Consider the following 15,847-nt stretch of genomic DNA (forward strand, 5'->3'; position numbering starts at 1 on the left):
GTACATAAAAATGCAATACCTAGAATAATAATCATGTATAAACCCAAAGCTGAGCCCTGACTCCAGTATTCCTGAAACCAACAGGCACCCATACCCTTGAATTCTTAGACACATTTTGACTCAAGCCACAGTTAAGCCTTCTGAATTTAATAGCAGGTTTATAAATAAAAGTGATCCATTCAAAAACAAACAAAAAAACAAAAAACCCCACAACTATATTCACGCCATGCAAGAATTTGAGGGTCATACGAGTTGCATACAGTCTTTTCACCCTGGCAAAGGCCCTGGGGGACCTTTTCACAGTATTCCAATACACCCAAGGGCAGCTAGAAAGGGAATGGAAGCACTCATTTGCAAGAAGCCACACTGAGGAGAACAGGTAATAAGCTGCACTGGGAGAAAATTCATGTTGATATTAGAATGATATTTTTAGGGTGAGAACAAACAATCACTGAAAAAATCTTCCCAACATGGTGGTAGAATCCCCAACACTGGAAGTTTTCAAGCTGCGGTTGGACAGGGCTCCCTTTTCTCACTAAAGATCAGACCTGATTACATTTTGAAGGTCCTTCCCACCACAGCTGTTCTGTCTGATTCTGTCATTCCACATACATTACTTCGTTGACAGACCAAAAAACAAAACGTTGAACTTTGCCATCATTTTTTTAGCAAATATTCCGTTTTGCTTTGTTTCTTTCTTAATTGTATAAAATAGTCAGCTGGAAAATGAACTGGAAAATGAAACAATGTTTTCATTTCCCTAATTCAAGCTGGAAGACATTCAGGAGAGTTTCTCTCTAAAGTCAGTAGAAGTGACAGTAGTGGATTTGAATGATGACTGCTACACAGTACCAGTCAAAATGGCTTTTAGTAATTGCATTTTCACAGATGTATGTTAATGCTGTAACTCCACAGGTCAGGTAGAAGCATGTGACTCAGTGAATGTACTGCTCTTTCACTAGGTTGCTATTTGTCAAATGAAAATCATCAGACATATTAGTTTCTGTTTTCTGCACATTTTCAGTTCTTTGAACATTTTCAGTTCTTTAAACATTATTTAATTTTATAAACTTTCCTAGGAGCTTCTGAATCTTCTTTCAACAGTTTTAATGAAGTAACTACTGACTCCAGTAAGGAGACTTCTGGCAGAAATTAAGGAAAAAATGCACCTTTTTTTTCTCTTTTTTCAACCCATGCTAACATAGGTTGAAAGACAGCCCACAACTTATCATTTATTGTCCATTAATAAAATTCAGATATGATTAATTTTATCTTCACTATAGTTCACTCCTACAAAGTGGCAAGCACAGCATCTCGAAGCACTTACTGATTACTATTATTACATTTTGAATAGAAAATGGCAGTAGAAAATAGAAAATCAGTTCTGTTTGTTTTCTGTCAGCTCACTGCTAATTAGTACCCAAAATAGTACCAATTATCACTATGAAAAGCTCAAAAAAAAAAAAAAAAAAAGACTACACTTACCCATTCTTTGCACAATTCAGACGATTCTCTGTGATCTGCACTGCTGATCTTAACAGAGATCAGTGAGGTATCACAAAACCTAAATATTTTAAGCTCAGTGCTGTTAGAAACAATTCTACTATGGACAACAGGTAGACTAAATATCTGAAAAGGCATTATTCATCTGCAGCATCTACAACAAACAGTAACAAAGGAAGTAAAAAAAGTCTGAAGTTTTCCTCACCAGCCCATGAATAAGCCTTCTGTGAACGGACATTCTATTACAGCTGACATGGCAAAATCTGGACAGAAGCTGCTATCTGCCACAAGGCTTTTAGGTCCCTGAAAATAAAGGTCTCAAATATGCTAGTACTTAAATATTCAAAGCAGATTTTGAATAGATTATATTCATCTTTAAGGATAGAAAGTACCTGAAGGTAACTAAAGCTTCAGCCTCTTTTAAATGTAGCTTTACTTTTCATAACTTAGGACCTGATCATAGCTGGGGAGGTTTTGCAGACAAGTCTTATCATCCCCAATGATTCCCTGAAGATCCTATTTCACATCTACAAACATTACCAACTGTTCTTTCCCTTCATATTCAGCTGAGAAATGCATGACACTTAACAGCGCAGCTCTGTAGTCAGCTAGATTGTAGTCAAAGAGGCAGTTCACCCCCTTTTTCTCAACATGCTTTCCATTTTTGATCCCTGGGTCAATCACAAATCCACAGAGAAGTCACACATTTAAGGTGGCAAACGTATCTGTGCTTGTGCAGAAAAAAACGTTCTTGATGTTCTGGGTAAAGAGTTGTTAATGACAACAGGGATGAGTCACAGGTTGAGAGACAAGCCATAGAGCCCTCCTGGAGTTGGGTGACTGTTCTCTCAGGGTTACTTACATCACTTCAGGGAAGCACTTTCACCTCTATTATCCAGACCAAAATCTAATTTGGAAAAGCACTGTTGATGTGTGGAATCAAACTCTGTGACCCAAATAAGATTACAAAGCAGGTATGGTTTATTCAGTGGTGTGCATACACTGGGTGCAAGGGGGAATAGATCTGCCTAACATGCATACCATCAGGAAAAATCATGCTACAGATATAGGCTGAACTAATCATAATCAATAGTTTTCCCGGAATTTGGATATATATTCATTACACCCCCAAGAGTGTGCAAGAGGGGAGCATGCAGATCCTCCCCTCTTGTGCATGTCTAGTGGGTCATGGGATGAAGATTTGTCTTCCTCACAAAGGCTTTGTTGTCTTCCTTGCTGTGAACTTCTGACCTTTTGGGGGGCCACCTCACAAGCTGGTTTCTTTTAGCCCTGTGGACATCTAAACACCTCCCTGCCAGATGTCTCTGGGCTTTTCTCAAACCTTATCAGTATAGTCTTCATTCCCCTCACTATTCCAGATTCAGTGTCTGGCATCCCTTATTTTTCTAACAAGCTTTACATTCTTACTTCTATAAACTATCTCTAACTATCTGCCTTCACCCCTCTTATTCTCAGTCACTGTGAAGCCACCTTCTTACCTTTTTATTTTCACTTACGGGGCTCTTCTCACCTTTCACTGTCAGATCATAGGAAAAGAGCAGCTGAATCATAGTCCCATTTGAAAACTTAAATACTGCGATTTCTTGAAAGGCCCAAACACTCCATAGTCAGAGACAAGAAATCAAATCAAAATCAAATTCAAAAGGGATTGAAATTCAAAAGAAAAGAAACCTGTAGAGTTCTTCCCTCTTATGGCAGAAGACAGCAATCTGCTCAGAGGAAGATATTATGCTCCCATTTCAAGGCCATAATCTGAGGTGGTCTCATGGGAGCTGTGGGCCTGAGAAAAGCAACTGAAACACTTGCAACTGAAATCATATTTTCGTCAGCCCATTTGTATCCATCCTCTTAATCTACTGTTTAAGCATTTAATTAAGAGCTGTTGTTCCACAGATATAATATCACCAGACAGGAAGCTACGGCAGCTTGCATCAGCTGAGGATCTGCTTGTGCAAAAGACTCAGAAGCAGTCAGAAACCCGTCAATGCAAGGTTTAGTCTTCTGGAAGCACAGAGGCAGAAGCAGGTTCAAGTTTATGAAAGACTTTCAAACAGGTTCTAAAATGCTGTGATGCTTTGTTAGCATTGCAAACACAAGGAAGACATAGCTGACTTGCAAAAGTAGTGATAAACACACATTTCAATGGAAAGAAGTCTGTGTACACATGCTGAAGGTCTGCCAATGCTGTGGGCTTTTCAGGAGAAAACATTTGAAAAAGTACATTTATAAAAAGCACAGTCTCCAATCAAGATTATTTTTTTTTTTAAATTCTGTCATTTCACATTCTGTTGAGTGCAAAGAAACTTGTAGGTTAATATTTCTGCATGTTTGATTCCCACATAGAATTTGTACTTCAGAATTTGTTACCAGAAAATGTGATGCTTGAAATTCAAAATTATGGCAACAGTTCTGGTTCTCTGCACTCAATAAGGGATACATCTTGTGGCAAATCACATTCTCAGCCTTAGCAAGAAGCAAGAGAGAGTATTTTCTGGTAATTTCAGTTAAATTATAATACAGACTAAAAGAAAGAATGCAGCTAAGAGGAGCAAGTAAATCAGCTCTATTTGAGACTTCTTTTCCAAATATAATTGGAATAGAAAAGAGGCACCTTCTCCAAGTTAGCTATCTCCAGTAAAATAGAAATAGATTATACTCAGAAATCCTGCAGTGCTATAGTAAATATCACTGCCAGTGCACAGTGTCTGACTTTGGACCAGAAAGGAAATCAATATCTGATTTCAACTGAGGACACGTAACCTTGCTCAAGCTCTTCAGACACAGCCACCTAGGTGAGGAAAGTCCCAGCTTACAAGCCAAATGATCCAAAACCATTGGTCCTGGAAAGCTTCAGGAAACTCAGTAAGTTTGACATAACTCTTCAGAAGCCAGAAATGTTTGGTTTCCCTTACAAGTCATGTCACTCATTTGTTGGAAAAATTGAGCAAAAAAACACCTATATTTTTATTAAACACAGAAGATTTCACACAAATGGAAAGCTTATCACCCTTTCCCTTGTATTTAATAGTCCTTGTACTTCATTCTGTTTTTCTTTTAATTTGTAAAAATACTGTACAAAAGAGGGATTGTCAATAGGACTTGAAAAAACAATGTATAACAACCCAGTGGTAACTGGCTGCCCGTGGCCTGGACAGGTATATACTCCTTTGGGTAAGAAACTGGCTAGAGGGCTGTGCCCAATGGGTAGTGGGGAATGGAGTTAAGTCCAGCTGGCGACCCATTTCAAGTGGTGTCCCCCAGGGGTTGGTACTGGGGCCCATCTTGTTTAATATCTTTATTGATGACCTAGATGAGGGGATAGAGTGTACGCTCAGTAAATTTCCAGATGACACCAAGTTGGGAGGTGGTGTGGATCTGCTTGAGGGTAGAGAGGCCCTTCAGGGGGATCTAGATAAGCTGAATCGCTGTGCTGAGGTGAATGGGATGAGGTTCAACAAGGCCAAGTGTTGGGTCCTGCATTTTGGCCACAACAACCCCATGCAATGCTATAGGCTTGGGGCTGAGTGGCTGGATGACTTTGAAGAGGAAAGGGACCTGGGGGTGTTGGTTGATGCTCAGTTGAACGTGAGCCGACTGTGTGTCCAGGTGACCAAGAGGGCCAACGCCATCCTGGCCTGCATTAGAAATAGTGTGGCCAGCAGGAGCAGGGAGGTGATCATCCCCCTGTACTCAGCACTGGTGAGGTCGCACCTCAAGTATTGTGTTCAGTTTTGGGCCCCTCCCTACAGGAAAGACATTGAGGCCCTGGAGCGTGTCCAGAGAAGGGCAGCGAAACTGGTGAGGGGTCTGGAGCACAAGTCTTATGAGGAGCGGCTGAGGGAGCTGGGGTTGTTTAATCTGGAGAAGAGGAGGCTCAGAGGAGACCTTACTGCACTCTACAACTTCCTGAAGGGAGGTTGTAGTGAAGAAGGGTTTGGCCTCTTCTCCCAGGCAATAAACAGGACCCGAGGAAATGGCCGCAAGTTGTACCAGAGGAGGTTTAGGTTAGACAAGAGGAAAAGTTTTTTCTCTCAGAGAGTGGTCAGGCACTGGAATGGCTGCCCAGGGAGGTGGTGGAGTCGCCGTCCCTGGCAGTGTTCAGGAGGCATCTGGATGAGGAGCTGCAAAATATGGTTTCGTAGCTTGTGGTAGCAGTGGTAATGTGAAGATGGTTGGACTAGGTGATCTTATAGGTCGTTTCTAACCTTGTGATTCTATGATTCTATGATCCTATGATCTCAGTGGTAAAACACAAACAGGATCCTAACTTAATGTATATTCAAGACTAACAAGGGCAATAAAGGCTATTTACATCCCATTAAACAAATTTCTCAACCCTGGCAGCCAGAAGAGCAGTCCCTGATACCAGCTGGATTTCATCAGCACATGATCGTCTCTGTGCAAAACTGAGAAGCACAATGACTCCACCAGTACAACAGAAGCTGTGAGGAGCCATGAAAACAATGTGAAAGGCAAAAAGGTAAAAAAAGAGATGTCCAAGAATCTCCAGGAAACTTCACTGTTTCTGTTCTGTTTGTACTAAGACATTGATTACGCCACTTTCTCTCTATTTTCTCTCTGCTGAGATGAAGAAATACACTTGCCAACCACAAGGTAAAATTGTGAGAATCTGCACCTGCTACTGCTTGTCAGCATGAGTGTATTTAGCAGAAATGTTAGTGATGTAGTTAAGGTAAGCATCTGCCAGACAAGTCTGAGATTCTCTCTTCCCTTCTACAATTTGACAGATATCTTTAATCAAGAAATAATATACTGACTCCCCCGATAGCACTGCAATCACTTTCTCTCTCTACTAGGAGTCTTATTTCATGGATTGTTCCACCCAGCGGGGTATCATCATAGCTGGGTACATTTACCCTTTCTTAACATTTCCCTCTACTCTGATGATTTCACACACAGTATGACAACAAAAAGTACACTACTCAAAAATCAGGAAGCGAACTGAATTTGAGAGCCACAACAAAGAAAAAGGAGACTAAGACCGGGACACAAGAAGGTTGTCTTGGCCTCTCACAAAGCATTTCCTAAGTACACCTTATATACATACAATAGCTTGGCCTTGCTGGTGCTCACATCTGCTAGTAATAGGGCCCAGAGCCTTGTAAAGAGCCCTGAGTACACAAACAAGTTAGAACTCCTGGGAAATAGGCTGTAATGTGACAGAGGAGATAATAATTGGCAGTGCCAGTGGTGAAGCTTGTCAAGTCACAGGGGAAAATTTTCAGGGGACAGGATCTCCAGTAATAATCTGGAGCAATGGCAAAGTGTCTCACAGAAACTTTTCCTCTGAAAGAAATCCATTGAAAGGAACATCCATAGTGAATCTGTCCTATGCATTTAATCATTTAGAATCAATCCATAAATTGATCTTTTTCCATTTTCAGTTAAAGATGAAGGGGGGGTGGGATGTCTAGATTAGCAATTACTTTGTCCATTCTAATACAGCATTTTTCTTTCTAAGCGCTGGTAATTGGCCACACTGTAGAATTCTGCTGTTCCAGAACTGTTCAGCACTAGCACACAATGCGAAAGTATGCCTGCATCTGTGCAAGATTTTGCACTGACAGCAGTTATTGCGGAGCCTCTGCTGCAATGCCACTGCATTAGACTGGAGACTGTCCACTGGTGAGGGAAATAAAGCAGAATGAGAGCAGAGACAGAACTGCTGAGAAAGTGCTGGGGAGTAGCAGCTGACTGTATTCCTGCAGCAAGTCCTTGCACATAGGCACCCAGTGCAAGAGAGCATTTAAGTAATACCAGAGGAAAGACACAAAACTATACATTCTGGTGCCTGATGTGTACTGACAACTGAGACACTGCCATATCCCAAGACAAGCACTGGAATCTATTTCACATATACTACTGAAGTTTCACATTAGCTGTTCACAAGCCTCAGAAGCTCAGTTCTCTGTGTGTTAGTGTTCAGCCAGAAAGCTGGTCACAACTTTAGCACCTCTGCTGTTCAGAGTGGGCTCAGGAGCTGGCAAAGAGGAGCTGAGAAGCTGGCAAATGCTACCAGAGAGCTGAGGACAGTCAGAACACTGTGTGCTTTCTCGACACTACCTCTCCATCCCCAGCAGGACACCAGTACCAGCAACAGAGAAGAAAATGGCATAAAAAAGGTCGCTGTATCAGCTAGAATATATGCCAATCTTTTTTTCCTTTTTTTTTTTTTTTTTTCAGTAAGCAGAAGGGCCAAAGAATCTAATCCCATATGGTATTCCCACTTCTGATGTCAAGAGTGCTGTGATCTAGAGGCAGTAATAGACCTGTAGGCAGTAATGTGCTCATATAATTATTGCAGTTGTGCAGAGACCTGGACTCAGACCCTCTATCCTCATGAGCTCTCCCCACAGCAGCAGTGAAAGCTTTGCTGTACACTGTACTGTCACACAGAAGGCAGACCTCTGTGCTACAAGAATATAGTGTTTTTTGGATTCTGAAATTTATTTCCTGAGGTGAGCAGTGCCAGCTTTCTCATTGAATGTTACCAGCAGGCAGTTCCTGACCCATCTTGCTTTGTTACCGTATCTAATGTTTTTGTATTTTAGGAGACTGTGAACAACAAAATTACACATTCATTCAATCTGTCATACTTCTTTCATGTCTCCATAGCAACTTTTATGAAATTATAAGGGGAAGATCACAGAAATACAGAATTGTTTGAGCTGTCAATGGTCACCTAGTCTACCTCCCCAGCAATGAACAGGGACACCTACAGCTCAATCAGGGTGCTCAGAGCCCTGTCCAGCCTGATCTTGGATGTCTCCAGTTGTCCACAATTCTGGACAACTTGTTCCAGTGCTTCATCACCCATATTGTAAAAAAACTACTTCCTTTTGTCCAGTCTAAATCTCCCCTTTTTTAGTTTAAAATCATTTTCCCTTATCCTATCACAACAGACCCTGCTAACGAGTCTGTCTTCTTAGTTATAGCTCCCTTTTAGACACTGAGAGGCCTCTGTCAAGTCTCCAACGCTCTTATAAAATTCTTGTGTAGGCAGAATCTAGAATTGCAGCTTTATATTTAGTTGTTTCACTTTCAGGCAGTGGAGCTGTGGACATAAAAACTATTACAAAGACATAAAACAGTACACAGAATGAAAAAGTGGCTAAGAGAAACAGATCATGTATCCATCCAGTAAGCTGCATTATCTGGAGCTCAGGTACATCATGTTTATGGATCATAATTTACATTATCTCAGCAGCATACAGTTACACATGACTGTTCCAGCTATATAGCTTTTGACTGCAGAAGAAGCAATGATCTCTTCCTTCTCCCAGCTTCACTTGGCTTACCTCACCTCATAGCATACCTCAGATGTGCAGGTGTCAGGTGAATTAAACCAAGTCACCAGATTGCTTGAGCTCACTGACTCCATTTCAGTACAAAACTGTGAATAAGTTTCTGATAGTAGCAGTTTACAAGCTGTGAGGTAGAATTCACATTCTCTCCTCATGAAAAACATCATTTGCAGTAAACTTCAGCTTTGAAAAGTTGAGTACCTCACATACAAGAATAAAGTGTGCAAGGGCATGTTTTATATGCCTCTAAAATCTCCACAGAGAGCTCGAACACCTGATCGGGGGGGGGGGGAGTGCATCTCCTATGAAGAAGGGCTGGGAGAGCTGGGCTTGTTCAGCCTGGAGAAGAGAAAGCGCAGGGGAGACCTCACTGCAGTCTTCCATTATTTAAAGGGGATTTACAAACAGGAGAGAGACCAACTTCTTACAGAGTCTGATAGTAATAGCACAAGGGGGAATGGTTTTAAACTAAAAGAAGGAAAATATAAGTTAGCAGTTAGGAAGAAATTCTTTACTCAGAGGGTGGTGAGGTACTGACACACGCTGCCCAGAGAAGCTATGGGTGCCCCATCCCTGGAGACATACAAGGCCAGGTTGGATGGGCTCCGGGCAGCTGAGCTGGTGGGTGGCAATTAGCTCACAGCAGGAGGTTGGAACTGGATGGTCTTTAAGGTCCCTTTCAACCCAAGCTGTTCCAGATTCTATGAAATAAGTACTACTGCAGCTCACAAGGAGCACCTCTGAACTCCAGGCAGTTGAACATACGTATCTGCACTAAGCAACAACTGAGCTGAGTCTGCTGCTCCTATGTGGAAATTCTAAGAGATACCAAAGAGAAAAATGTCCATAAAATTCCCCTGGAAAGAGCTTACAATATAGCAATGATTTCAGTAACTGGTTCTTCGCTACCACCAAGATTCATCATAAGACAACACAGTTCAGTACAACAAACTGTGCTTTACATGCATACTGCAAATATTTATGTCAGTTCTGTTTTTTACAGCCCACAGTATTGTAGCATACCTACCTTAAGTTTCACAGAAAAGGAGAAATGCTTCTCTGAAAAAGCAATTTCACATGCTGCTTTTTGTCTGGTTATAGTCCTTGTAATTTTAACGTGATATGAGAATAAACTATTCCATGAGCAAGTTCAGCTTTATAAAGCTGTTAGATTTTATTGATTTTTCCTAAAAATATTACAGAGCCTTCATGCATTTGCAGTAGGAACTCATTTACAGTCCCTGAATTTTAAAAACAGATTAGGAAGATGCAAAAGTAGAACTCTTTCCTGATATCAGCGTGGAACTCATTACTCAGAACAGAAACATTTGTCACTGCAAGCTGAAGTCCCCATAAAAAATAAAGGGAAGACTATCAATGCTGAAATTCTGTCCTCCCTAAGTTACACTGTAGACATTTCTGATCAGAAAGATAGGCAGTACCTTTTAAACAGTGCACTATAAAAATAAAACTGTTGATATAAGAAGGAAGTAATGTTCTCAGTACAGAGTGCAGAAATACATGCATGGGAATATATTTCTTAGAACCAAGCACACCTGATCCTTTCGCAGGTTCATGTAGGTGAAGAGGCATCCTAATTATGTCTAGAAAGACAGCTGCATACGCCTACAAACTACAGGCAGAGAGACATAGTTTAAGCCAGCCTCATCCTGTTTAGAGAGACAGACCACAGCTGTGTTTCACAGGTGAGGGAAGTCACCCCAGTATCCACAGAAACTGGCTCCCTACACATCTACAGCCATCCCACTGAAACCAGGTTTTTTTTGACTGAATCTATTTTGCAGTATATAGCTGTCATAAGGCATGCTGTACAGTCTTTGACACGTGCTCAGGGGCTTTCCAACTGCTGTAAAGTAATTGGAGGTTTCTGCCTGCCATCTGCAAAAGCAGCAGAAAGGGGATGTGGAAAGAGCAAAACCAGAGAGAGAAATAAAGGAGGTATAGTTTTCAGCTGGTATAAACAAACAGATCTGCTTCCACTTCACTAGACATCATCCCAAATGATGCTCTATGCTGTCCCTGCCATTGAAAAGCCCATGTCCTTTTCTTTCTTCTATTTTCTTTAAAAAAAAAAAAAAAAGTGTTCAAATGTGTAGGATTTCTCTTCCATTTGAAATAGCTACTCCAAATTCCAATTGAAAGTGATTTTAAGGACAATCACCTTAGAGAGCAGGTGTAAATAACAGTTTTTCTTCCCTTCCTCCTTGCCATGTTTTCTGTAATAGCAAGTTTTAAAGTTTATCTTGGATTTTAAGATTTAAATATCTTGTAATCTGCATGGAATTTTTAAGCATGTATGATCCTTAACAGGAATCTACTAATTAAATTTATTAGAAGATTTATATTCAACATGCAATCTACCATAAGTTATTATGTGATGGTAGAAAAGCAAACAAACAACAGCAAGTACAAAGCAGGTGAGTTTTTCAAATGTCTAAATTCAAACATCAGAATGAACAATAAAAATATAGCATAAGCCTCTTTGTGTTATAATTAACTTAATTAGCCTGACCATCTGACCTATCCACATGCTCAGTTACTGTCCTCTGTACAGACAATTACTGCAGTAACATCTTCATTATAACCATCCAGTTTTATCTCTTGGGGATAGAGGGGGGAAATTGATTTGTATTCTTTCACATCCTTCAAGTCTGTACTTGGCTATAAAAGAAGAAGCACAGCGATAGAAAGAATGCTAAATACTTCATTGCCTTAGTCTACGTTATGATGCTTCACAGTGTAACTTACTCTGAGGAAAGAAATAATTTCTGAAAAATTCTAATCTCATATGTAATCATTTCTTGCTTTAAAATACTGTGTTTGAATTAATTTCCATTGGCAACATACAAGTAGAAATCATACACTGAGGTTGTTGGTTTGAAGTATGTCAATATACTGTGCTAGACCTGAGCTGTCTTAATGCAACTTCAAATCCAGAGAAGATCCCAGATTAGCCGGAACAAAAAGGTCAGGGACAGGTGGAAATTCCTGGCATTTGTTACAGTACCACCTGCAGATTGTGGGGACACTGAGAACAAAGCTTTTTCACTGTTACCTGCTTATGATGGTATCTGATGTTTATGTAGCTTTAAAAAATATTTTAAGCTAACACATTCACATAAGACAAGTAAATAAGGAAGGCTTACATTACAACCAAAACTGCACCGCTACCAACAGCTTCAGACACACTTTTGCTCATATGTAGGTCTCAGTTATGCCACAGGCTTTACAGCTTTTTTCCAGCAAGGTATCATATTGGCTAGCATGGCCTATGTCAAGTCATTTAATCCACTTGTACTCAGATTTCATCCCTCCCTGCACCACATCAGTAGCAGGGTGGATTAGTCAGCTAGGATCACAGTTTCCACAACAATTTTTTGCAAAGTACAAGTGTTCTTAATGAGCAGGCAGCATAACTTCTGTCTTAGCATGCATAGCTCCCAGAGCTGACCTTTATCCATAAGGGACAGGTAGGAAAACTCCCACAGATCTTACTGATACAGGATCAAGCAAAACAACAGAAGTGATGGAACTTAAAACTAACAATTGCTTATCAATAATCTCATATTCAAGACAAATCTTAACAATGTCAAGATTCTCCTCACAAGCCACTGATCATTCTTCTTCCACGATTCTTGAGAGTGCTGCATTAACAAAAGAAAACTGGAGTTGATAACATTGTACTATTCAGATTGCAGAAATACCAGCTCAAAATGGAACAGCAATGTTCGACACATTTGTAAAAACAAACTTTTACAGAAGCTTTGACCTTGTAATGGTTTTGCTCTTCATTAGTATTTAATGGCTGTTGTTTGAATCTATATAAAACAATCAATATTAAACAACCATAATGCAAAAGCCTATGGTTAAACCATTAGTCCCTTTGTTTTAGCACTATTTTAACTGATTAATAGGGATACATAAAAGCTTTGCCTGCTCCAGGGAGTCTTTTCCACAAACACCTCCTTTACGGCTAGAAGTACTCCAGCACAGGACTTCAAATGCTGGCAGTATATTGCCAGCAGTTCAAACACAACTACTTCTAACCCTGGTCAGGTATTGACTATGCAAAGCCAGATGACCTGCCGGTATCTGGACTGCCAATACAATTAGCAACGGTGGAACCCAACCAGGTTAACACTTCTCAATTGCTAGTTATGATACAGCAAGGGCATCTGAGACTTAAGGATGGCTGCTGGAATTCAGAAGGCATAAATGCACAGTAACATAGAATAATTCAGCATGCTGAATTACGCCCACCTTTGTACACATGGAAGGTGTGAAAAAAGGAATGAGTGAAAATATACCTATATTTTAACTAATAAGATAATACATGAATGGAAGCATTTTGATCCTGTATATTAAATGCAAAATGTGGAAGCTGAGAAGTTATTTACACAAATTCCAGTGCTAACAAGCACCATAACAGCATGCCACCTGGTTCCTAGATGATTCATCATTGATTCTTAGTTCTACAAGATAAAGATGCAACAGCATCCAAAAAGGAAAATTTGGTCCTTGTCTTCAAGAATAAGTTACTGTTTGTATCTTAAACTTCTACACTGCCAATAATAATTTATTGCTAAATTTGCAATTGTCCATCATGAAGTCACATCCAAAACATGAAATATGTATGAATACATATTTTAAGATTTTAAATTGTATAGAATTTTTGAAGTCTCTAAGTAAAAGTAAAAGTGTAAATATTTTTCACTGTTTGGTAATGGCAATGCAAAACAGGATTTTAGTGGTGGAAAAGTACCTCAAATTGAAGGTAGGGTGTATGGAGACTGAGAAATTGCAGTGGGTTTTGCAAGATCTCATTTTTCATTCTTCATGGCAGAATATGCCACTCACTCTGAAGTTGTTCTGCTGGACAGTAAATAAGTCACATTTTGAATATTCATGAATCTGTGAATAACATTGTGTCCCAGTTTTTTAGCTGCTCTGTGAGGTGATAATACCCAGAATAAAGCATTTTTACATCTTTTCCTTAAAGCATGCATAGGCTGTGATCCACAAATCAGTTGTGTCTTCTGGTTATGATCTAATTAACTCATATTCTAGCCACTCTGTGCCAATGTAAGAGTCAATAAGTGGTTTACAAGACTTCTGAATAGGTAAGATTCCTTAAATATAAATTTTTCAAAAGGCAAAAGAATTCATCACACATCTTGGGACATGCAACCACAGAATGACTGAGGCTGGAAGAACTGTCTTTGTCTTAACCTATGAGTCCTCTCACTTTTATCTTTCTGATTCCCCTTCACAGCTGGGGAGAGCGAGCAAGGGAGCTGCGAGGGGCTCAGCTGCTTTCCAGGGTTAAACCATAAGGGGGGCAATAAGAAAACCAACACCCAGCTGCAATGCTAGAAACGCACAGCCAGTACCTTTTTCCAAGGGAAAAAAGTTTAGCCCCAGCTAAACTCAACCATCTCCTGCTTTTTACCAAGAAAATGAGGCAGTGTCTAGTGGTGGTGCTGTAAGAAAAATGGTTACAAGTTTACACAGCCTCCTGACCACTCAACCATTTACTTTCATTTCCAGTCAACAGGTACCAAACCAGAATCTGTGCATCAGTTCTGTCACATGCCACTCTGATTCAGTATTTTTTTCATTTGTTTCAGCATCAGTATAACTGGAGTCTTTCACTAAGATAATCCAGCAGCATGGTCAACTCTCATGATCACCAGCCCATTTCAGTTAGCAGAAAATGAGAAAATTAGAAGCCTTTGCTCCTGAATAGGTTCAATTTCAACTTCAATCTTATCTTACCACAGCACAGTCAGTCTGAAGGATAATGAAACCTTAAATTACTGAGGAAAGAACTACCGTGCTTAATGCAAAACAGCACTTTGCTCTTGTAATTTGCTCTTGTAATAGACATTGTCCTTATCTTTTGGAGTAGCTGATAAAGTTTCTACTTCTTCTTTGACAAAGACAATTGTTTTATGAAGTTGGTGCTCTTTCAGTTCACTTTGCCTTTAACAAATGAAATTGATTCTGTCAAACAGAGCAAAACAAACCACTAGAATTGCAAATCAGTGTTTCCCTTTTTTATACCGAAGGGATGTCAGTGGGGAAAAAAACAACACAGACAGTTTAAAATAAGGACATTTTGAAAGGGTTACTGTATCCTGAATATTTTATCAGCAATAAATTTTACAATCATCATGAAATTTGAAACTGGAAAAGCAAACCTAAAACAATGAACCTAAACCAAAACAATTAACAGCAAAACAATTGCTGACCTGACAGGAAAGTGGAGAAAAATTACCTCCAGAGGACTGCAGGGCTGGCAGCAGATGCAGTACCCATATAAGCTGACAAAGCTACTAAAGTTTTGAAATGAAGCTGGTAACACTTCTTTGTCAGTGTTTTTTGCATTAATTGTAGTATCTGCCTTTTCCACTACTTTCATCTTTCTTGCCAATTTGAGCTGTAAATCTGCCTGGGTAAAACTGGGGTTATTTGTATGCAGAATATGTATACATCATTAAGATGACTCAGTGGAGACCATGGGCTTGATGTTCCCTAGGCACTTGTGCTGAGGAGATTTACTTACATTTTGAGATGCAAAATTAAGTAAAACCTTTCTCCCATCAAACTACCTTAGGAAGGTGAGGTCTAAAACCTCTCACATTTATCATTACATGAGCTTTATAGCCTCATGCAAACTGCAAGCAAACCAATAAAACTGAGGGTACTGCGACACATAGCTCTGTCAAGCCCTGTGTAAACAGCTCAGATGATACAGTATGATGATCTCTCATTCTTTCTCAAGATCTCTTCTGTGTAATAGATTCTGATGACTCAGATGCTCTGCATGAAAATAGTCAGGAAACCAAAAGATCAGCATATTAAATAACTGCAGAAGGTCTTTTATAGGTTAGGGCATGGAAATGGTAATCAGAAATAGTAATTCTGACAATATGCTATAGAGTAACTTCAGAGATGCTACGTATTTCTCAGTTTGA

The 15,847-nt window shown here is 39.8% G+C and overlaps 1 protein-coding gene across 1 annotated transcript in view; it reads right to left on the reverse strand.

Moving 5' to 3' along the window:
* SH3GL2 (SH3 domain containing GRB2 like 2, endophilin A1) overlaps nucleotides 1-15,847 on the reverse strand; it is an 89,034-nt gene that overhangs the window by 21,021 nt on the left and 52,166 nt on the right. The window lies entirely within an intron of this gene.

This window comes from Phasianus colchicus, chromosome Z, assembly GCF_987193195.1.
Source record: "Phasianus colchicus chromosome Z, bPhaCol1.hap1.1, whole genome shotgun sequence".
In the NCBI taxonomy this organism is placed as follows: domain Eukaryota; kingdom Metazoa; phylum Chordata; class Aves; order Galliformes; family Phasianidae; genus Phasianus; species Phasianus colchicus.